The sequence below is a fragment of the Phalacrocorax aristotelis genome, chromosome 3 (genome assembly GCF_949628215.1).
Source record: "Phalacrocorax aristotelis chromosome 3, bGulAri2.1, whole genome shotgun sequence".
Classification (NCBI taxonomy): domain Eukaryota; kingdom Metazoa; phylum Chordata; class Aves; order Suliformes; family Phalacrocoracidae; genus Phalacrocorax; species Phalacrocorax aristotelis.
In genome coordinates this window covers 105,136,134-105,160,372 of record NC_134278.1, presented here as the reverse complement: position 1 = coordinate 105,160,372, position 24,239 = coordinate 105,136,134, and the positions used below count along the sequence as shown (strand labels likewise).

Sequence of the window (24,239 nt, the reverse complement as noted above, 5' to 3'; positions counted from 1 at the left end):
TCTGAAGGAATTTGTCAATGAAACATCCTTTGTTCTACTGTCAAATTCTGGCAAGCTACTTCCCAGTATAGCATAAGTCTTAATTGGGCTTTTGTTTCGTTACCATCAAGACAATGACGCTCAAATGAAGAGCACAACATAAGCAAGTGAGTGAAAGAAATCAATTATGATTACCCTGAAACTATCTCGTAAGGGAAAGGAAGGGGCTACTTGTTACTGTGGTCATAGGCTAAAAATGCAAAACATAAACCCGTCACTTACTAAAATAATACGTAGCTTTCAGAAGCAAATAAATTAAATGACAGTAACTACAAAGAAAAAGCATCATTATGAAGCAAGCTCAAGATTTTATACCCAGTACCGCTGCCACAGCTTAGGAAAACATAAAATTGAGTCAGTGGATTAACGTGAATGCTGGTGTCAAATTGGGGCAAACTCTCCCATTCAACTCTACCGTGAGTGTCATATTTAGAAAGAGCTTAGATCATACAATAAAGGAATCAATGAACACTGAAAGAAACTGTCATAGGCAATTTTTGTAACAATTAGCATGCAATGAATCAAGAAACTATTTAGCATCACAAAAAATAAAATATTAAAAAACCCAAACCTAAATATTTTCCTGATAATTCCCAAATTCGTTATTACATTTGAAGACAAAGGAACACAAAAGGAGCTAATGCATACTCTACAGGAATAACTCAAGAGTTGATGTGAAATCCACAAATAAACATCAATTTGAAAGGTAGCAGCTACATTTGTGAAGCAAAAAAGTTTAATCAGAGGGGTAAAACCTCTAGACAAGCCAAAATATCTTCACATTCAGGTGTTACTTCAATCATTACTTACACTAAAATTTGCAATCTCACCGACACACCCTGGCAAGCAAATGACATCTATTAATGGAAACTGAGACTTAACCATAAGGGGTACGTAGAAGGTCAAGCAGGGTACGCAGCAATGGCATGTTTGCCCATGGTTTAAGTAAGGTGCGACTGTCCTGGAGGAGTCTACCCCACTGTTCTGAAAATTCAGCTCCTCTTTTTGCTTTAAAACCTCATGTCTAGATTTACCATTTGCTTTGGTAAGTAAATGAGCACATGTGAAATCCAGCATGTCAATTATTTTCGGTGTCCAGTGTTTCCATGCTTAATGGTCAGAGAATATGCTAAAATTTATGTATTTCAGGACTTACATATTTCAGTATCTCTACCCTGGATGAGCCAAACATGACACTGTGCATCTCAGATACCTATTTTTTCAGCCAGAGGTCACAGTTGAAGGGTCATCTATTAAACAACAGCACTTTCCCCCCAAGAGGCCTAGAAAAATAGCAAATAATGGTTGGTGAGAGCAGGTGAACAACACAGTTCACGCCATTTTTATTGCCCAACCTGTGATATTACACAGGTGAGTTTACCCTTCTTCCTGGCACACAAACCAAAAGCAAGCAACCAAAATACCCACACCATGATGCCATATGCTAAGTACCACTTTTGACTCATGTCAACCTCTGGCACAGTGAAGGATGCTGCCCCTACAGCACATACACCACACTTCGAAGTTCATTTAAAAGCCAGGGGTATTTCACAGACTGAGAGTAAGAAGTGATACAGCTAAATGGGTTGTTCAGCTTTTTGTAAAAATTATTAAACAGCACCAACTGCAGACAGGAGTAGTATTATGCTTTCTTAGCCTGCATGTTATTACAATAGCACCTGCCATTAAAAAAAAAAAAATCTGAGAAAGTACCAGAGTTAGAAAGCTATTTCAGACAAAGTAAAGAAAGTGGAGAGGAAAATAAATTAATAATCCCGACAGGGCGCGGGGGGAACCCCAACATAATTTAAGTGAAACTTTTGTTACAGAAACATGATATTGGTACCTCCTGAAAGAGATTGTAAAAATAATGGAAAAAACCCTGGTGAGACAGGAAGCTTAAACACAGCTACTCTAATGATGCCTTTCATAACACAGGAAGCAAGCATGCTACCAAAGAGATGACAAAACCAGAGGTTATTTTAGGCATTTACTTATTCCCAGATCTAGCTAAAAAGTGTGCTAAAGGAACTCAGGTTAAGCACATCAGTCTCACCACTACACCTCTTTGTTTTAAAATAAAACCATAGCAATTGACTTTGCAAGTAATAATCCTCCAGGTTTAATACAACAGAACTTTGCAACAAGCTGTCAAGAGTTACTGACCCCTTCCACATGCTCACCTCTGGAAATGCAATTTCCCGTTACAAACCAATGCCCTGATCCTGCAAACCTCTATTCACATGAACGCTCTGGGTTGGCCAGCAGGGCTGCAGGTTATGCCAGTGGCAGCGGGGCTGGTAAGCATACACTGGAGGTTTTGGGATGCAGCGCTCACCAACTGGAGTTCCTGCTCAGAGCTTACAGTGCCAAGGTAAATAATCACGATACCACATTGACAGATATGTCAGAAGTATGAGGTATTAGCTAGATTTACTACAGTCTTGAATAATTGAGTTGCAATCTTCCACTCTCCTAGCACATAACATAATGATGCGAGGTGTGTTACAATACCAGTAGGTACCCAACTGCAACCTTTAACCCTTCATATCACAGAATCCACTTGGATTGTACCGGCCTCTCTTGCATAAGACTCTGAGCCCCTTTTGTCTAATTAGGCTGCTCCATAACTACCTCCAGGAAGAGGTCTGAATTTAACCTAACAAAGTCTCACATTACCTATGCCTTACAGTCTACCTGGTCAGAGGACACAAGACACAGTTATCATCATGATCCTAGCAGGACAAGGATAGAGTAATTGGTGCTCAGTCTTACCAGACGTGGCAATCGGGCATTCTTCTGGTTTTAATTTCCTCTGACCTTGCAGCTTGTCCTTCTAAAGTTCTCACTGTTCATGAGCATCTGTGTTTAAATAAACTCAGTATACGAACTGCTTCCACATACTTGGTGACGTCTTCTGCTTACGTTTCCACCAGATCATCAGAACCACCATTTATTGCCGTATTTCTTAAGTCAAGGAGAGATGAAAGCATACAAATCACTCAAAATATGAAAGATTTGACACGCAGTCTTTAAAGGCATATACAGAAAATACTGCAATATAATACTGTAATTTATTCCAGTATTTCGAAGTCTCCTAAATACAAAGGGAACTTTTCATTGTCTGACACATTTCTAACTCCTGAGAGATATAAACTGCAGAGGTAAAGCTTATCGCCATGTCTAGACATCACTTTTCCAATGCAAAATGCCACAACGGTAGTGGTGATAGGCAACACACGATGCAATCATATATAGCCTGTAATAAAGCACATCACATTTGGGAGACTGCAGATTAATGGTTTTCATCAGTTGACAGAACTACTCTTAAGCTATATACCTTTGGTATTATATAAACATAATTTGCCTTTCCTATATTTCCCTACCATTTTGGGGATGAGATGCGCATTATGTTTTAAAAAAAAAAACAACACAACAACAAAAACAAAAACCCAAAACATTTCAAGCTCTCCTCGATCTCTCTTCCTAACAGGCAGAGGACTGACTGCATAAAAACTTAACAAAACACCCAACACTGACAACATCATCCAGAACAGATTCTGCACTGTTTGGTGCACAGTCCCTTCCGCTGTAGTTAGCACTTGATACTAAGCACTATTTCAGGTTGTTACAATGATCAAATTCTTTTAGGTTTGACCCCTGTACACAAAGATCGCCACACATGCCAGCAAAATAACTTCACTGAGACAGCAGTAGAGGAAGCCTACATTTAATTCATAACACTAGCAGTTCTGATCCATACAGGTTTTCCATAAGATGAATTAACACCTCGCTTAAAGCATGTTGTGGAGAGCGGGTCTAATGATGTCTGATGAAACCTGGTGTACAAAGGACCGTGCCTAGCTAGCGAGGTGTGATGACCAAACTAGTTGCACAAGACAGCCATAGCTGGGGCAGGAATATACATGAGTGAATTAATATATCTGGCCTGGCAAATGCCTCAGGATAAAGCAAATGAAACGCATATCAAAGTACAGGTTTAAAGGTGTGAAGTATTGCAAAGGAGATCACTTTTTTTCCATGAAGACCCCAAAACAGTATACTACCAAAACTATTTACTTAAAAGATCTCTGGATTGGTTTTATACTACTGTTTTACCAGCTTCTCTAAAAAAATGTGCATTAAATGCCAAAGCCAAAAAAAAACCACAAACAAAAAAAACCCACCTGACTTTTTCCCAAGTTCAGCAACCCAGCTCATCCTAATCCTTAATAGAGCTGTGGAAAAATAACAATTACTGGAGCTAATATCACATGCTTTTAATTTAAAAACACATTTCATTATTTCAAACCATTATGAAGAAAGAGACCTATCTGATTACAAAGCCAGAACCTTGTCCATTTTTCTTTCAGACTTAGACCCTTCACTGAATGTTGTAGTGGACTACCTAGTGTTATTTTAGCAATGGTCCGCAAAACAGAGCTACTATTCCAGAGAGATTAATACAATAAATCACAGAGTTCATTATTGGGAAGTTTTTCTTGATTAGCAAACTAGATCCTGCCTTAATCTTATAAAATTATTTTATTCACTGCATTACCAAGGGATCTTTTTCAACACGTAAGTTTTAAATGTTATTTTATTTTCATTCCCATATTTTAATTTTTGTAAGAGACACTCGACAAAACTAACACATTCTGCTTTCCAAACTGCAGCCGCAGCTCTCTCAGGCTATGGCAAAAAGCCTTTTTAAGATAAACATGCACAAGACTGGTTTTTCACCCTAAGAAAATATCAGAATAATTGAGGATATCCTTCCCTGTCATTGCCATATCCTCTGTTGCTGTTTGATTGCAACATACAACATGAAAAGACTGAGAAATGCATTTGCTCTGATTCCATCCCAAATTAAAAAAAAATTAAATTACATTATAAACCCACACAACTATGGAAAACAGAGAAAGCAAATTTAAGTGGTATTTAACAGTGGACAATGTTTTCTGAAGTCAGCCAAATACCCCATTCATTTACCATATTTACTTGCATGGAAGCTACTGTATTATTGCAAGATCACAGTCCTGCCACTCATTACTATTTCAGTGTATTGCTCTGGGCACGGGGAAGGAAGTGCAGAATTTCACAGCTGTATGCATAAAGTTAGCGGTACTTGTCAAGGACACTGAATACATAAAGCTAACATGAAAGTTAAGCTACATGTTTCAACTTCTATTGTAACACAAGCTGAAAATACAGAAGTAGGAAACATCAACAGAAGCTGACATTGCCAACTAATAGAACGAAATGACTAATTGTCTCCCGTGTGGACCCACTCCTTGTCAGGCGTTTTGACAGGTTAATTAGTGCATGGGTGACAATCTTCATACCTAAGTAAGGTTATAGGAAAACTGTAAGAATATATCAGTCTCTCTACATAAACCCATTTGTACATCAGAAGAAGCAACTGGGCCATAATTAGGCAAGGTTTAATGTTTTTTGAAAGCACATCCTACCCACATTAATCATTTACCCTTTCAGCAGTGAAGAGTTATATGCAAATGTATATTACAAAAGCTCAGTGCTGTTCTGTGAGCAACTGTTCTAGGTTACTATACCAGCAACAAAGAACAAGAAGAAGAGCTAGAGCAAAAGTAACATCTAGCAAGTAGAGAAGTTCTCATAATCCAAGCTGCTGTATTCTCCTTGAATGTGCCATTACAGCCCCAGGGAAGTGCTCATCACTTCATAAGGTCATATCCTACGGTGGTATCAGTTAATTCCCTTCAGAAACAACTGACTTTTAATTACTGAACTGTAAATTTGCAGGAAATGTGCCTTCTTGAATTTGCATATTTAAATGCACGTTTATGACAATTTACAAATTAAATACAGAAACCAGAAAAGCTCCTGAGAAATTAACCAGCTATAGAGGAAGGCAGGCTATCACCAAAGAAACCAAAATCCTCAGGTACATGCCAGCTCTCCCCAAGACATCATTTGCCTATTGCACCAAATAGTTTCTTCTCCTCTTCCTTAGATCGTAATTCAAGACATGTACTATGCCTTTTGCTATTTGTAAAATACCCAGCACATCCTGCAATGCAGAAAGGAATTAAAAAACATTAAGTGAAATCTAACTCTCCATATGCAGCATTCTATTTATTTATACATTTTTCTCCACATAACATGAAGTAGTATGAAACATTAAACTGCGTACCAAAAGCCCTAAAATATGTAAAAGCCAAAAATAACTTTCATCTTTAAATGGAGCTTTTACTTCCAGCTTGTCAGAAAGAAAGCTTAAAAAAAAAAAAAGGAAGTAAAATCTACTAGTAATGAATGTACTTAATGTTTGGATGCTAAATGCTAACCTGCCTCATTAATGCTCTCCTGCAAATATTTTAATTCTATTTTATGAACAAGATTTCCAACTATGCGCAAACACATTCTGGGGCACCAAGCTACCAAAAAGAACATGGACACATGGAAGAAAACTTGCAAGAAAACCCTGTTATTGCCTTTCTCTGTTCTCAGAAAGAACCACAACAAAGTGGGAAGCAGCAGCACACAAGTATCAATGCCATGATTTAGCTTCCTCTGCTATCACAGATTCCCACAACACAGTCTTGGCAAAGGTGCAAGGAATCACAGGACCTTTACTCAAATATGCCTACATGAGTTGTTTTATTCACAAGCAGAAACTTGCCCTGTCCACCCTCTGTTCTGAATCTACCAGCGCTCTGAAACTCTGTTAATATTTCTGTCTACCAGCAAAAGACTGCATCAGCCATCCCCTTAAGTTGCAGCCAACTTCTTTATCTGGTGAGCTGACCAAAGCATTTTCCTAAACAGACTGAATCTTCACAACACTATGGAGAATGTAAATAGACACCAAGCCTACTCAGTAGCTCTCAAAGTATGCCAACCAAGGAATAAAAAAAAAAAAACCCCCGATCATTTACAGGTGCCTGTTTTCCAGGACCTTTGAAATAAATTCCCATCACCCCTAAAGCTCAGAGTTCTTCCTCCTGAGGCAGGTCTGTTCACATTGCACATTTCACAAAGCTCTTAAGAGAGAAGTCAGGTTTTCTCAGAAACCTCTTTTCTATATTTGGGGTAGGAATTTCAAGGCCTGCTCCCACAGAAGGGGCATCATAAGTTTTACCCCACCTCAGGACAAAATGAATTAGGCTACTGGAATTAGGCTTTTCCCTTTCCTCTCCTTCTGTCCTGGTAAACATCACGCAAAAAGTTTTGTGTAGAAATTCCTTTGCACATTGTCTCACTTTTAAAGCACCTGAGATAAGCACTGCATATCACATACTCAGAAAATGCAGGGTTTCCACTACCAACAGGATACAGTTCTGCATTGAAAGAACAAATGAAAGTCCTGAGGGAAGAGGTCGAAATGAAAATGGCCGGTACTGGTAGACATCAAAAATGGGGTCTGGCTTCTATTAGTTGAATCTCTGATTGGCAAAGTCCCCTGATTTTGCCCAGGCTTGTCCAAAAACCTAGCTTAATTATCATCATCAATAAAAAGCTAAAGGCATTTTATCTACAAGGTAGTGAATGCCTCCTCTCAAAAGAGGGAGTTCCATGATAAGAGCTAATCTAAAAAACCTGAGGAATGCAAACTATTTTCTCAGTTGTAAAAACAAGAAAGAATTGCACAAACACAAGTTAAAACAACTACTGGTAACCTCGCACTTCTCCTACACAGCCAGCTTTTCCTGGGCTAAGGCCCTGTCCAGTGTCCTTCGGGTAGCTACGCTCTGAATGAGCCCAATGCTCAAAGGATGGAGTCCCAAAAGAGGACATTGCTTTTATGTATCTTCACAAATACACACCTTCCCATTAACCTTGTTTTCTGAGCTCAGAAAAGCAGTGCAAGGCTACCTTCAAAACAGCTTCAGTCTTTTCAATGGGGAAGTCAGAAAATCAGTCCACGTTTTATTTGATAGATGGCTGCCAGGCAGCCTGTAAGACAGCGCATTCTGGTTGATCAGGCCACCTGAAGGTTACAAAAGACTTTGCTTTTTTTACTTTGGGTTATAGTATAGTTTTCTGAAACTTCTACAGGCAAAGCTTAACTGTGTTATACCCTACATACACTAGTCTGTTAACATGAAGTGTTGATTATTAGATCAGTCACAGTGCCTGCTACTAAATAAGTTTTTCCCCACTTTCTCTTCTACTACAGATTAACATTTACACCTATGGATGTGCAAAAATTCCATGGTGTTGGTACACTATTGCTTTGGCAATATTTCCTTCGAAAGACCCTCTAAGTTACAGAAGACACAGTTACCTCCAGAAACTGGTTCACCTATTTGTCAGACACACAACTATCATTCTACAGAATTCAGAAATATTTGTATTAACTACACAAATTACAAAATATTCCTTGTCCGTTAAAACACATGCTAGAAATCATTGATCATCATAACTAAATCAACTCATAATAGATACCAGTGCTAACTGCCTTTTAAGTGAAGCCTAATGGTCATTTCTGTTCTTCTCTATGCCAACCCAGGCCACAGCAGAACATGCCTGAATAACTTAAAATATCAAACTTCATTGTGTTAAAGAGTTAAAGTCGAACGTATACTTTCTATGAAGCCTGAACATACATAAAAAAGAAATCTTTCAATTCCACCTGCATTAATATTTAATTAAAGCCACCATCATTCACACTACAATATATAAATTAAATTGCTATAGTGGGCCAAATATTCTGATATCCTGCTTCTAACAGCAGCCTACCCTATGTCCTCCAGAAGAAAACATAGGAAATATCACAGCAGACACTAGTAGCATGATCTGGCCTAAGGTAAATTTCTTAATCCCCGTCAGATACTGTTGATTTATGCCCTACAGCATAAACATCCCTTTGGCTGTAGCTGTGACTGTTCCTAGGAAGAGTTCACTCTTCCATCCTGCCAGGTTCTCGGTTTATACGCTTTCCTTTGGCAGTAAGCAGCATTGCACAATGACTGTGGCATTTTTTCTGCCCAATGCGAAGCATTAAGGAGGTGCACAAGTTCAAATAAAACATTGTTGAAATCTTCCTCCCCACCTTAATAAATATAGTTAATTTACAATCCAGTAACATGAACGAGTAATTTGATTATTCCCTCTAACGTGCATATTCTTGAATTTATCAACATCATCTGCTATGCTTCCCTTTTACCCAGCTTTCTTGGATTCCCTTTACAATTTCTCAGCCTTCTTCAGTCTTGCCTAATAGAAATACTTCTGCATCATTAGCAAGTTTTGGCACATCATCATTCATCTAGTTTATTAGATCACCAACATACACATTCACCACCCTCTTTTCAGAGTTGTTTCTATATCACATGGTAATTTAAGGTTTACATTGTTACTGAGACAAGGGGAAGAAAGAAAAAAAAAAAAAAAAAAAAAGAGTATTCTTAGTCATTAACGAAGGTACACTTTCTGAGAACCAAAAAGGAGAGTTGCAGTTTCCAAAAGACTTGCTCAGTTTTAAGCAAAGCTTGGTATCTAAACTCTTAACGTGAGGGGAACGCAAGACTGGCACAATGTCTACGGGACATCAAAACAGGGCTGTAGGTCAGTGTTCTCTTCTTCCCAGGGCATCACTCATCCAACATGTCACATACCTGACTCTCTCCAGAAAAAATCTTTTGTTTAGAAATCCTTCTTAATGCTACCTAAATTTATGCTTAATTAGTACTAAATTTATAGTCCCTTAGGTATTTTCAGAAGTTGCTCATGTTTGGTTGACTATAATAGGTACAACTACTTATTAGGGCAGCAATGATAGGGGGAAAATGTATTTTAAAACAAATATGCACATTCCTTTTACATACTCTGTGCAGCATCATACTCTTGGGCCCTTAATTCCAGGTGGCACTTTTAGCATTGATTTGCTGACCTTGAGAAATATTTTAAAGAGCGATCTTAAAGCCTTCTTTACTTTCCTCTGCATCTAAAGCCAAAAATACCAACCAACATTGTTCAGATGGCAAGGCACTGCGTTTGCATAGTTACACTACTTTTATCTGACCACAATCTAATCTTGCCAATTCACTAAAACTCAGCCAAATATCTTTATATTATGTATGGACATTGAAAGTTGAAGACAATGAAATTAAAATGCTCCTAATCCTTCAAGCCTTCACATGAAGTCATTCTTCAATTCAGTAAACTTGCTTTACAAGTGTATTCTGTTATACGTTAACAAGTAAAGAACAACAGATTTAGCTCATGAAAAATCAGTCTCATTCATTCAAAAGAAAAATAGCTCAACTGCGCTATCTGAAAGGAATCAGTAAAACCAATACTACGATTTCTTGCCTACCAAAGCATCAACTGTGAATAAACAGATTAAAATTACCTAAAGGTTTAGTTAAACAGAAAAGGTGTGAGCAGAACGAGAGGAGAGTATGCATGCATTTAACAAGGAAAGCCAAATGTGATTTTCCTCTAAAAAAATAACGACATAAATAACAATATTGATTCCACATATATTTAAGATAAGCTGTACCTTGTTATATCTTTTAGATTAAAAATTTCCAGGAAGCTCCAATTTTGTCTTCTGGTGGCTTATCATTACAAAACTACCCAGACGTTTCAGTCACAAGCTCCACTTTTTCAAGTAGCTTTACAGTAGAAAACAAAGCAAAACAAAACTATGCCCAGAGACTGAATAGTTAAGCCAAATACCATCAAGAGAAGGGAAAAAAGAAAATAACCAACCCAATAATGCGCACAACCCAAAAATAAAGATGTAGAGTTACTGCCTCAAAATTACACTATTTCACAAAAGAGATGAAGACCAAGTCAAGAAAACTCCCATAACCTGATAAAGCACCTAAATGTCAGCTTTTAGACACTTGGACATTCGACTCACTGATCCTTTCACACTCCAGAGTTCTTTTCACTCCTTCCTACCACCCAGAGGAAAGCGGAAAGGGGAAGAGTCATGGATTGCAGTTCCTCCTCCTGGGGCTATTTCCACATTTGTGAGGGGCCCTATTCCTTCAGGGCATGTGGGATGTCTCCTCATGGATCTCCTCTTCAGCTCCAAATGCACAGCGAACCAGAAGGCTTTAAGCAGAAGATGGACACCCGTGTAGGACAGGCTACACTCACGCCGGACACAGAACGGATCCAGCACAACCAGGGGAAGCTACAAGTGCCCACTGACTTTTGAGGCCTCCTGCACGAGGTGCAGGAGGATGGGATTAGACGCTGGAACCAAAATCGTACTTTTATCATGATCTTGGACTTCAGCTCAGGTCTATCTCAGTTCCTTTAGGATCTAGTCTTTAATTTTTATTTTGTAATATAATTTTTAAAATAATCTAGGAGTTGGAGTCAGCAGCTTTCACAGATTCTCTGAATAGAGAACCAGTAGATTTAAAAAAATGGAACCAGACCTTTTCACATAAAATTTCAGATAATCTTGTGCACAGGCATATTCCTCACAGGACAAACATCTACAGGGTAATGAATTGTCTTCACAGATCAGGAGCCGTTCCAGTGGAACTTCACAAAGTATAATAGGCCAAGGCATACTGCACTTCATGATGGACTCAGACATAAAAAGAATTTTATGGCATCTGCTCAGCATAAAAATTAAGCCTTTACTGAAATCTTCTTGTAACTGAGCTGGATACACATACACAAATATATTGCATACTAACTACTATAGCCTGGCTCCTGCAAAGGCTTGTATACATGTTTATTATTATGTGTATAAAAGAAATTCCGTGGTTTCAAAAGCACTATTCATGAACGTGTATTTAAGCACATGGGTGGGTCTTTTCAGGACTAAGACCGACACACTACTGAGCAGCACTGCCTGCTGAAAACTTTTTATCTTTGTATACTGCCAGCAGTTTATGAACCCCCTTCAGCTGACTAACCCTGCAACAGAGGAGGACTTGCTTCCAAATGGGGAGCTGGAGTTCAAGAGCAGTTTTCACACTGCATGTATCTATGCTAAACTTAAATCCAGATTAAAATGAGCTACTTAAGTAACATTTAATCAAACACAGCCTCACTGGATATGAGGAGAAACAGAATGAAGAGCAGCCCCTTTGGCTGTACTGGTACAAAACAAACAGAGAAAAAAGAAACCGTAGAGTTACCGATGTATGTAGATAACTTTTTTTAATATATATATATATAAAAAATACTTTCTCCAAGATTGGAGGAGCCACTAGCAGCCAAGACAATTTGCTAAGTGTAACAAAAGCAGATGTATTTCATAGAAAGCCATTCTATATCCAAGTTACGATAACTGACTCACAGGCTTCTGCTGAACAAGAATGGCCAGGAGAAAAGTCACTCATTAGTATTAACTTTGGTTGCTAATTAACCCTCATGAACAACACTGCACCAAAGCTACTTCTGCTACCATTACAGAAACATTTAAAAGACACGTTTACAACTGTAAGTATAATGTACATACAAAAGCTCAGTTTGCTCAGTACTGACATCAGTCCTGCCGTCCTCAATCTGGCCTTGGACTGCACCACTAGATCCTCTGAGGTTGCATCGAGCCAGTCATGCTTTCAAGCTTCTCGCACACAAATGCCGTGGTGGAAGTGATGGCCATGAGTTCTGTCACAGTTTTTTGGGAATATCTTTTAGATGATGGGCTGTGCTTCAAATCGTAAGTTTGCAAGGCTCCCAACTTTTGTATCATGACCCATTAGATACACACAAGTGCCCTCTGCCTGTAAGCAACTCTGGCACGGCCTCCTAAAGAAACAAAAAAAGTTCAAGAAAGTACTGCCAATAACAGAACAGGGCCTAAAGCTTATTTGCATTACTATAATATCAACACACGCTTTGTTTTACACCATGTAACAAGTACTAGATGTCAGCTACGGACCCCCCAGAGGGAAAGAGCAAAAGCTGTATAATCTGTATTTTGTCACTCATATCTGATATGACGTTCTCAGCTGGGTAACCAGCGAGCAGTCCCTGCTGGGGCTGCCTCCCCTCACATCTCTCCCCAAAAAGACCTGACTCCCTTCTCTCTTAATATGGAGGTTGGCAAGTGGTGACTTGTGATTTGGGGGGAGCCATTTTATATGTATACTTTTCCAAACTCTAAGGAACTTCAGCACATAACTGTGCTTTCAGCATAACCAAACCCAGTAGTGATTATCTGCATAGGGTTTAAAGAAAAAAAGAACTGGCTTCTGGTAAAAGTATTTCTTTTGGCTGTGGTTACATGCTAAAAACCCCAGAAAACTTTTCTGGGCAACAACTTCTTGAATCTGAGCCTTTACCAGTCACTCTTTGCTCGCATCTTGTTAAAGTTCCAAACAACCGAAGAGTTACTTATAATGGAAACGTATGATTATTTTATGCAAATCGGAGATAAAACGTTCTCGGTAGGAAAGCTCCAGCACACACTATATCCACATACCACATATGCATTATGCAACGCTCGATAAAGACAGCTAGTTCGAGATCTTGAAAATTCACTGACTTTGCCACATCAGACATGAGAGCAGATGTCATTCTTCCCTGCCTCGCCGCGCTCTTTCCTGCACAGCTCGGCGTTACAGATTTGCTAAAGATGAACGGCCAGTTTGGGCTTGACTGTAACTAACAAAGAACAAGGTAAACCCCTGGGCAGGGGGAGACAAACACAGACATACCGCGGTGTAAATACAAGCAGCCCGACAGAGAGCCCTGCTCGTTCCTCGCTATCTACAAATACCTCTCGATTATACGAATGCCGCGTTATCGGGGTGCCTAGCAGGTTATATTCACAGCCTGGACGGACTGTCCGAGCCTTGTTTATCGCAGGTCACCGACTGGCATTCGTAACCCAACCTTGGCTATTTTCGTAATACACACCGAGCAGCGTGCACGCCGCCGAGCTGTAATTGCACACCGCAGCGCGTAACGAGCCGTCCGCAAACACCGCACGCTCGGACGGTTTCAAAGTCGGCGCGGGCGGCTGATAGGCGCGGGACGCGCCCCAGCCCCAGCGAGCGCGGCGGCTCCTTACCTGCTGGGCGCCGGCCGGGCAGCGCGGCGGCTCCGGCTTTGTGCGCTCCCGCGGGAGGCGGCTCTGCTGGCCCGGCCCGAGAGGCGGCGGCTGCCGCCGGTGGCGGGACCCGAAGCGGGCGGGGAGCGTGGCGGGCCGCTGCCCCGGGGGGCGGTGGGGAGGGAAAGCCGCTCCCGCCGCCCCGGCCCGGCCACCGCGGGGAACTTCGGCGGGGCGGCCGGGAGCTGGGCCGGCGGCGGGGCGGGGGCCCGGGACGCCCTGAGCTCCTACTGCCGCCCGCGGGGTGCGGGAAGGAGGGAGGCAGGGCGGGAGGAGGGGACTGGTGTCCCGCGGGGGCGAGCGGAGCCGGCGGGCGGGCGAGCGAGCCGGAGGCGGCGGGGCCGGGGCCGGGCTGGGGCTGGGGCGGCGCGGGGAGTCACAGCCCAGGAATGCCAGGAATGTGGGGCGGCCGCGGGGCCCGGAGACGTCGGGGACGCGACTTGGGATTTCTTTCCTCTGGTTTTTTTTGTTGTTTTTTTGTTTTTTTTTTTGTTTTTTTTTTTTAAAAACTATTCCCCCCCTCCTACCCAAGGAAGGAGGAGGAGGGCTGAAACCCACCCCGCGGAGGAGGGAAAAGGAGGGAGGAAGAGGAGGGCACAGGCTCCTGCCAATCCGGGCGGGTGCCGGCTGCAGCTCTCCCGAGGAGGGCAGAGCTGCGGGGCGCCTTCCTTTCCTTTCCTTTCCTCCCCGTCCCATCCCGTCCTCTCCCGCCTCCGCACCGGGGGAGCCGGCCCCTTCCTCCCGTGCCCGGGGGGAGCGAGGTGCTGGGGCAGCCCGGGGCGGGTGGAGCCCTACCTAGAAGGACGCGGGGTGGGGAGGAGCGAGGGGGAGCAGCGTTGAGGTCGGCTTTGGACGCGTGGGCCTCGAAGGTCCTGCGTTCCCCCTTCCAGCCCTCCCGCACTAGGCGGGGATGCCGCCTTGCTTTCCTCTTGCCCCACGCCGGCCCTCCCATAAGACCCTGATCGTCTCACTCAGTCTTGCGTTGCAGCATCCTTTCTTCTCCAGCCCTCTCTGTCCTCGCTCCTGCTTTTCTCATTTTACCCCTTTCAGTCTCCCGCTGAGCCCTCTACACCTCTACAAGGGTGGTTATCCCTGCTCCTCCAGCTGCGCCCAGGGCTGCTGCAGGAGATGCGAGGCAGGAGCACCCGCCGTGCTGCCGTGTGCATGTGCCTCGCTGGAAAGCCAGCGGGAGAAAACCTGGATGGGTTTGAGATGTGGCAGTTGGTAACTACGTGCAACGGCCAGGACATGTGGTGCTTGGCAGGTGTGGGAAAGCCCTTCTGGGAGAGGGAGAAGGGGCAGTGAGCACACTGTGCTGCGGGAAGCAACGAGTACTGTCAGGAAGGTTGGGGCTGCCAAGAGATGTTGAATGGATCACAGCAGGCCAAGTAGGCTTAAGAACGGTGTGAGTATTAGAAATGATGTGTAGGTGCTGTTGTGTGTCACAGCTGATGGACAACTTGCAAAATTATTTTTGCCTTAAGACTACATTTATTTAAAATTAGCAGCGTTCCAAAAAGTGTATACAAATACTTCTGGGACCAGTGGCCTCCTGCAGCATTGTCAAATGGAGGTATCCTTCTAAAACTGTGACACCAGAAGTTGACACGTACAAACAGGAGAAATTGTGAAAACTAGTGATAAATGATAATTGATACTATTTTTGAGTCCCTGTGCTTTTTTTCTACTTGTACACCTTACTGAAGGAGTATGCGAGTAGATTTGTTGGAGTCGGGGATTACTCAGATTAAGAGGATCAGGAGCTGAGAGAGGGAGAAATAGAACAGATTCTTGATTTTGATAGATAAGTAATTGTATTTAAATACTGTACGTGGAATCACAGGCCTGTGCCTTACCTCTGGCATAATAATATTATAATTACATTTTGCAAGGAAAGTCCTTTTCATCTGAGACTCAAACATTTTACAAACACCACACCTTAATGAAGTAATTATCCCCATTTTACATATGGCTACACAGAGGCACTGAGAAGTGGCACAGTCTAGAATTTTAACTTGAATTATATTTGACCGTGTGTAGATACAGAGCTTTTGAGTAACAATCTGGAAGAAACATCAGGTGTCGGAATGAGATGATAAAATGGAGCACAGAGCTGCTGTGCTCTCAGTTTATACAGTTCAGCTTTATGCCAGACAACTGCTTTCCCCTAGTGAGAGGGAAGTTGCATGAGAGGGTAGCACGCATCAAAACTAGGGTTTAACTTGCTTGGTTCCTGTTAGGGGCTCCCCATGCTGGAGCAGGTGTAAGGATGTTGGCTTTAGGACTTTTGTACCTGTGCCTCAAGGTGGTGTGCTGGTTACCTTGGCAAATTCCTGGTTTGCAGCTAGTCATTCACAGGGGTCTCTGTATTTGAAGTAAACTTATTTAATGAACTTAACTGCAAGAGAAATAACATTGCAAGAAGCACAAACATGCTGACAGATGGGAAGACTCAGAGGGGAGATTTTATGTATTGGTTACCCTCAGGACAGGGTTCCCTAGATGAAATAAAACCAGCTAGAACAAATAAAATCAGACTACTTGTCAGCAAGAGCTTTTGCTAAAAGGTCAGCTCAACAAAGTCTGCAAAATGAAACAGATTTCAAGCTTACCCAAACAAGGGAAGCTCCTGAAACTGCAAATGCTGAAGATCATTACTTTTTCATGAGATTACTTAATACAGTAATTAATGTCTGTATTAGACTCCCAGAGATTGTAGCAGTAGGTGCTTTAGAAAAACCAAGGTTCCCAGAAATTATAGCCAGTTACTGCAAAGAGTCTTCCATAAGGAAATCTGTTCTGTTTGTACTACTTCTGATGTCTAGGACCATTGAAACTTGGAATCTTTACATACATCTTTGTTCCCCAAGAGCTGTCAGGAGTATACAACCCTGGGATTAAAACCAACAGTTCCTACCTGCTACACAGGGAGTGGTTTCATAAAATACTCAGATTAGATGTTCCTCACGCTGCTTCAAAAATGGGATGATAAAATGATACAAATCATTGATTTGGTCTGAAATCCCTGTGCTGGTTCACATTTGTTCAGAAAACTTTGACGGTTAATCTTCTGTCATCATACGTAGGCTGGATTATATAGTATCTTTCTATGCTGCTAGGGAATCATGGTACAGCAATTTTTTTTTTCTGAAAAGGTGACAACTAAATTACATGTGGAGACTTCATTGACTTGCTGTAACAATTTATGGAATTTACCTCCAAAATATTCCCTCTGATCTGGCATAAATTAATTTTTATATTGGTTCCTTCTACAGTTTCATCAGGACTATTATACTAAGATGCTCTACAAAATAGTAGAGTAGATAGGAAGTAACTTATTGACAAGGGACTGTACCTCAGTTACCTTAGCTACCAGTTTTCAGTCTGATCTTGGGCGTGTAGCAGCACATCCCTGTGTCTTAGTTTTCTTCTCTGAAAACTGAGATAATGATAGTGATCTTAAGAAGGTGCTTTTTGATTTTCAGATGAAAGCACTGTACAGGAGATAAATTATTTAATTTTTTTTTCCCCCAAAGTGGGATTTTGACAGGCCTGAATGTTGTCTCAAAGCCCTTGTGAAAATTCAGCTTGACCAAATGGTTAACTATCAGCAGAGGAAAACTGATTTTATCTGGGTCAAAATACAGGAGACATTTATTGTGTCAGTGTTATCTGAAGTTGTGCACAATGAATTTTGTAGTGTCTTAACACCTTGCTAGCAAGACCTATATTAAACGTATTTTGAATGTGTTTAAACCCAGGCTAAAGTAATTCTAGAGTCTTGTTATAACATGGAAAAAATCTCAGTCCTTGTTGGTTGGTGAAACCATGTCATAACCTGTTTCGTATAAAACTGTCTTTAAACTGTGCTTAAGCAACAGCTGGTGGTTTCTCCTGTGAACAGTAGATGATGTTTAATTAGCCTTACAGTCATCTACATTACAATCAAATCAAAGAATGCAGTTGCAACACATTCCCGATTTGTATTGTAAATGTGACCCTAACTGTGTTCCTAAAATCTCTGTCATGTGCTACAGCTGGGTACACTGACCCAATTGTAATGTAAGCAGAAACTGGGTGCACTAGCAGGAATTCCCATTCCTAAAATCATATTAGTTCTTTATAAATTCATACTTCTAAAGTTTGAAGCTTACCACAAGAAGAAAAAAAAAAAGTTTTACTTCTCCAGTATTCTGTGCTCTCATTAATTATTCCATTTAATAGTGCTTCTCAAAATCATCTCTTAGAAAAGGAATTTGGATTACACAATCTTGGAAAACAAACCTGTTGCCACCAAGCATGAGCTAACATGTTGTAGTGCTCTATGGCTTATCACAAGTAAGCCAGCACCCATTTTTGTAGACCAGAAAAAGTCTTGGTTGATTATCTGTGCAAATAAACTATGCCGCGTTGAATATTCTAGTTTGCTTAGAATTGTATTCTGCCTGAGGACTTAATACCTGTGCCTCTTTTCCGCTCCTCAGTAAGAGTTGTAAAATGAAAAACTCTTTAGCATTTGTGAGTAAAGTAATGAAGTTTTGATTCCACAGTTTAAGTACTCCGAATTGGATTTAGATGAGGAGTATACCTTTCTATGTAGCTGTTGCTGCTCTCCAAGCTGGAACAGTCCAATGACAGAATGAATAGCATTTTTCCAGTTTTCATGGATTATCAATTTGGATACTTTTAAATGTATCATTTAGCATGGTCATTAGGTCTTCAGATTTCTGAAAACGGTCTTTTGAGCAAACAAAAAAAAATTCACTAGCTTTTAACAGAAGTTAATTTAGCAGCACGCCTAGAAGTCAGCATACACCACTGATCTGTAGGTATTTTAGCAGCTGCTGACTTCTGATAATCATAATGTCTATGTGTCTCGGCACAGATTTAAGTCTCTGACTGTGGGCACCCAGCTGAAAATATTTTGTTGCCACTTAGAGATAAATGATTTCTTGAGAAAGTAAAGAGCTAATGTTATAATCTAAAATGTGGTTTTGGGACTGTCACAAACTTGTGTAACTTGAATTGAGCTGTTAATGTTTGCTTATCTCTGTGAACCGGGTTTAAGACTATGCTTGGATATGACAGTGCTGTGAAATTCTGAATTTTAAGATTTTCTGAAATTAACAGTGAATTGCACTGTAAAAGAATAAAACCTCAGCTAGGTGTACCTCAGCTTTTTTAAGTCTGTATGTTGTTCCTAAAAGAGCCCTGATTCTCATTCCCAGTTTTGCTTGAAATTAACAGGAAACTTGCTCTGAGTTAGAATCATTTGGGAATGATGAGAGGTATATATAAATGTTGATTCTTTTCTATGCTGAGTATCATTTGCATGATACACTAGATACCCTGGAAAGATTTAAAAAACACACACAAACATTTTCCTGGAAAGGACTAATACAAAAGTGATGTAAGAAATACGAATAAAACTGTTGGAATTTAGACTTGGAAGAGGTGAGGAGATCAAGTGATAACCAAAGTCATTAAGATACAGAATGCAGTTGTTTTCTTCTTGCATATTTATTTATTCTGTTGGACCATTTCAGTCAGTCGTTCATAAACTAGGGCTGTTTTGAGTTGGGTTTCCCACTGCAATTAGTTGGGTGACTGAAAACTCACTCTGGAACTTGCCTGTAAAAATGGTAGAAGTAATGTTGAGGTGGTTATGATGTGTTTAAGATAAGAAGGCGTACTTTTGTCTTATCTGTACAACCTTTTAACAGAGAAACACTGGCAGATTTTTAGAGACAGCATTAAGATAGGTAGAGGCTAATAAGTAATTTGATTAGTTTGTTATGAATGGTGTAGGTGATGTTCTTGATTATTTCACTGACTGATAAAAAATTTGACCGGTGGGTGAACACAATAAGAACCAAGTATAGATTCACAGATAATACCTACATAAAAGTTATGTACAGATAACTTTATATATATAATAAATAAATATATATAGACCATAACAAAAGAGAAACAAAGTAGGAGCTCAAGGCTTTAGGTAGTTCATAGGAATGGCATGCTCAAATGGAGATTAGGCCCAGCAAGGGCAGCCATGATAAATGATCAAGAACTTGAAGAGGTCAACAAAGAAGCAAAACTCAGACTTTTGAAGGGAATTATGCAGATGACGGCCACATACCAATGTGAGAGTTGGCCTTTGAGGAAAAGAGAAATTAAAAAGTAGTTTAAAAAAAAGTTAATAAAAGAGTTAAAGGTGGTAGAGGGAGGAAAATACTGAATGTGAACTGAAGGAAAAAAACAAATCTAGAGAGCCCTAACAATAAAAAGAGGTGATGTAACTTACCAGCAAGCATTTTCTAGGTGCCCCATTTAAAGAAAAGTTGGTGGTAAAGATGGAAAGAGGCGGATATGGCTATGAAAGGTGCATGCCTTTTAGTTTATATGTAGTATACTTATGTCATAACCACCTTTCTCTCTTGCTTGAACAGAATGATACTCAGATTAGATGTACCTGTGTACGGTTAAGAGCAGAGTCATAACAAAAATGAGGGCCAAAGGAGATGCAAGCTATGGACCCATGAAAGTCAGGGAGGAGTGGGACATAAAGGAAATACGTTCCCATCTTACCGAATGCCCTGAAACCTGATAACTCCTTGCCAATAAGATATAGCAGTATTTGACAGTATAATTAATGTATTTTTTGGTGTTAATATCTGTAGTGTGAAAGATTTGCTCGGTATTTCCATTTCTAGCAGGCAGCAGAACTATAAAGAGAGGGAATTTACCATTAAGAAAAAAAAAAAAGAGTTCCAATCTTATTTACAGTTCAGAACTGGTAATTTGAAGCCCTAGAGAATATAGACTTGATGTGTCATATCATAATGTAACTGCTGTAATTAGTTATCATTTTCTTCACTGCACATTAGTTCTTTAAATATTATGCTAATGGCTGTTTTCACAGCATTTTAAAATAATGTTTTTAGAACAGGAAGGAAAGATGTAAATACCTTTTCACTGCTCTAACCATTGCTGTAGTTGCAAACCATTCACAGTTCTTCAGGTCAAGACAGCATGTGTGCACTTCAATAACTAACATTTTTTATATGTTTGTTTTCTTCCTCCACCCTTCCAATATACTAAAAAGTGTTAAACAACTAACAACCCCACCTTGTTTTCAATCCTTTATATTGTTAAATAATTTTACTATTGTTTATGGTAACAAGGCAGCAGTTCAGAGACCCAAGCTGTATACAAGCTGATGTTACCGGAAAGGTATTTGCCTGGTATAATACCCCTTACCAGTTTAACCGTCTCACCTGGAAGTTCAGATTAGCACCGAAGTTGTCATAAGGGAGCAGTGGTAACATGCAGGTGGGCGACAGGAGGGAGTCCAGGTGTTTTAAACTGCCATGGAGCACCCGTGGGTTCCTGTCCAGCACCTGCATGTGATTCACTGTGTCACCTTAGACAAGCCAGGTAACCTCAGTCACCTTTTCAGTACTAGGAAACCTACCCACTGGTATTTAGTAGGCTATACTAGACAATGTAATCACCAAACAATAGAGTGGCTGTAGGTATTTTACCCACTAATACGTTCATCTAGTTGACACTAGTCAATATGAGCACTTCAGTAGCAGTTTCCCTTAGTAGGTAAGAAACGCTATAATACTCGCTACAGAAATGCCCTGTTTCCTTTGGGAACAAAGTTATAGTTTAGAATTTGTGATATGCTGTGGTCTCTGATTTTGTTAATGAACTCTAAAAAAGATTGTGCAGGTCACTTCAACTTTTTTTTTTAAGAGCGTAAGACTAGACAGTTAAGAAATCTAAGTTGTAAGGTTCTCTATGCATCCTAATGGCACCCTCCTTTACATTTGTTCTGTTCACTGAACAAGGTATGGGTTCTGTGGAGAAATGCAGTTCTTTGAAGGACAGGAAATCTAAGGGTATATAAGCAATCAAACATTGTCTTTTACAACAGTAGCTCGCTGGGCTTTATTAGTGTAGACTTAACCTTGCAACTCTAGTACCAACACCTTAACTGCCACCTCCTCAGTTACCCACTTGCATTAGAAGAGATGGAGAATTTTGTTTTCCAGAGGTGAGCGGCACCACTTAGCAGGGTGGGACATAGGTGAGGCTAAGGGAGATGATTCAGCTTTCTTCTCTTTCACCCCCAGCCTGGCAGAGCTTCTGCCTGTTTAGTGTCTCAGCTGGAAACCTAGAACCACGTCAGATGCAGAGCGCCTGGCCTATTTCTCTCCTCTGGGTGAACGGGATTGCTCTAGCTCCTCAGGTGCTTTTTGACGTGTATACATATATGGGTATATATAGATACATGAAATAGGCTTTACCTGACAGATTCCAAGTCTGGCCTGGAAGAACATGGGGAAAAGAGCTCTATCTGGTTTCTGTTCCTTGTAGTGTCCAAGCAGGGTGGGATTTTCTCATCAGAGGCTCTCTCCCTTTCTTTCCCTTCTGGTTTTGTTCCATTGTGTGCTCTGACATAAGCTGCAGTAATATGAATTAAACCTTTAGTGGTTTTTGTATTCTACTTACTGTTCTGGCCCTTTACCAAAAATTATAGTAAGGAAGGCAGCTAGGAAAACATAAATGATGGTTTTTAACATTCGGTAAGAACTGAATGGAATTTCGAGGACAGAGAAAAGCCACTTAACAAGGCTGAGGTAGTTTTCTCTGCTTAAAATCATGGGTGCTCCAAATCAGGGAATTAAGAGAGAGTCTTAGAAAGACCTCGAGAATTCTAGCCAGTAGAAAGTGATAAAAATAAGTGTTAAGCAAACTGATGGTTGCTATTAACACCCTGTATAACTTATTATTTGTTCAGAGTATTTGACCTTATTCTTGCATCTTCTACATCAATCTTATATTTACTAGTATTTTTGTATCTTGCATTTACTTCTGATAACTAATATTTGTATTTATGAAGCTACTGTGCAAAATAAGGTTGATATGGCAAAAGAAAAAGCAAATTTCTGTACACTTCATGAGTAATTTTATCTTTCATGATAATTAGTTAACTGCTGCAATAGTTAAGGATGCCAAATATGAAAGAATTCATTTGTAAAGGATGCCAAATATGAAAGAATTAATTTGTAAATAATTATCAACAGAAACACAGTACAAATCTGACCATTCTTAGAAATAGGCTTCAGAATGAGTGTTCTCACATATTTAAGTTGACAACAGCGATCAGATTTTTTTTTTTTTGCCTCATCTATCTAGGCGCTCGTCAGACTGCATCTTAAAAGCTCTGCACACACCCACAGATTTTTGTTTTTCATGCCTTGTAAGCACCCTGAAGGCTATCTCTACTAATTTTTCCCCTTCTGAAAAAATGCCACTGACCTGGGAAGTTAAAGCTGTTTCACTGAAGCTTTCCTTGAGGGATTCATCATGATGCAGTAGTTTATACGCTAGTGCTCCCTGTCCATCAATGGTCCCACTATAATAGCATCTGCAATGACTGAAAACTCAATTTCAACTTCTACAATTGATTAAGTAACATTTGTTGCTGTCAAATGAGAAATGCTTACTTAATATAACAGAGCATTTGCTTCTTACCAAACATTTGCCCCTTGTCTGCCAAGTGGGAGTTCCCCTTCAGTTCAGACTGGTCCTCGGCTTTCATGAATTATTTGCCAGAACTATATTAGGGACTTCCCACTCTTCCACTAGTTCCTGCTCCTCTGCTGTTCAGTGCTGTCCCCTCAGGAACACCTGCACAATCATCTCTAAGAGTGCATGAAGTTAATCACGGCATTTTCTAGCTTGTTTTTTTTTTTAACTGTCACTTGCTAGGAGGTATTTATGATGGATGGTTCTATCAGTTTGATGGCTTCTTTTGTTCTGGGGCTAGTTTAGAGACTTTATAACAATGTGCTAGTGAGTTTGTTGCACCATACTTATTTATAATTAGAGCTCCTGCAAGCTGATTGGTGAGCTGTTTAACTTACCGAGGTAGATTTGTTTAACTCAATTTCCTAAATATGATTAAAATGAAGTGCATGAGTAAATATTCTCAGAGTGATTATTAGAGACAAGATGTTTAATTAGGTGGAATAATAATGAGATCAGCAATTCCCAGGCTCTGATGGAAGACACCATTTCATTCCCAATGCGACCACCCCCTCAGGTCAGGGAGGAGCGAGGGAACGCAAGAAGCCGCCTTTGGAAACCAGCCACAGGCACCCAGGGAAGT

General features: G+C 40.5%; 1 protein-coding gene across 2 annotated transcripts in view; it reads right to left on the bottom strand.

Moving 5' to 3' along the window:
• Positions 1–14,139, bottom strand: part of PTPN14 (protein tyrosine phosphatase non-receptor type 14) — a 117,262-nt gene extending 103,123 nt beyond the window's left edge. The window contains exons 1-2 of one of the 2 annotated variants that reach the window (XM_075088906.1): positions 14,021–14,099; positions 2,815–3,006 (exon numbers count right to left, since the gene is read on the bottom strand). The gene's annotated coding sequence lies outside the window, so the exon portion shown is untranslated. Of the gene's footprint in view, positions 1–2,814; positions 3,007–14,020 lie in introns of both variants that reach the window. The other variant, XM_075088905.1, reaches the window with a different exon arrangement.
• Between the last annotated feature and the right edge of the window lie 10,100 nt (positions 14,140–24,239).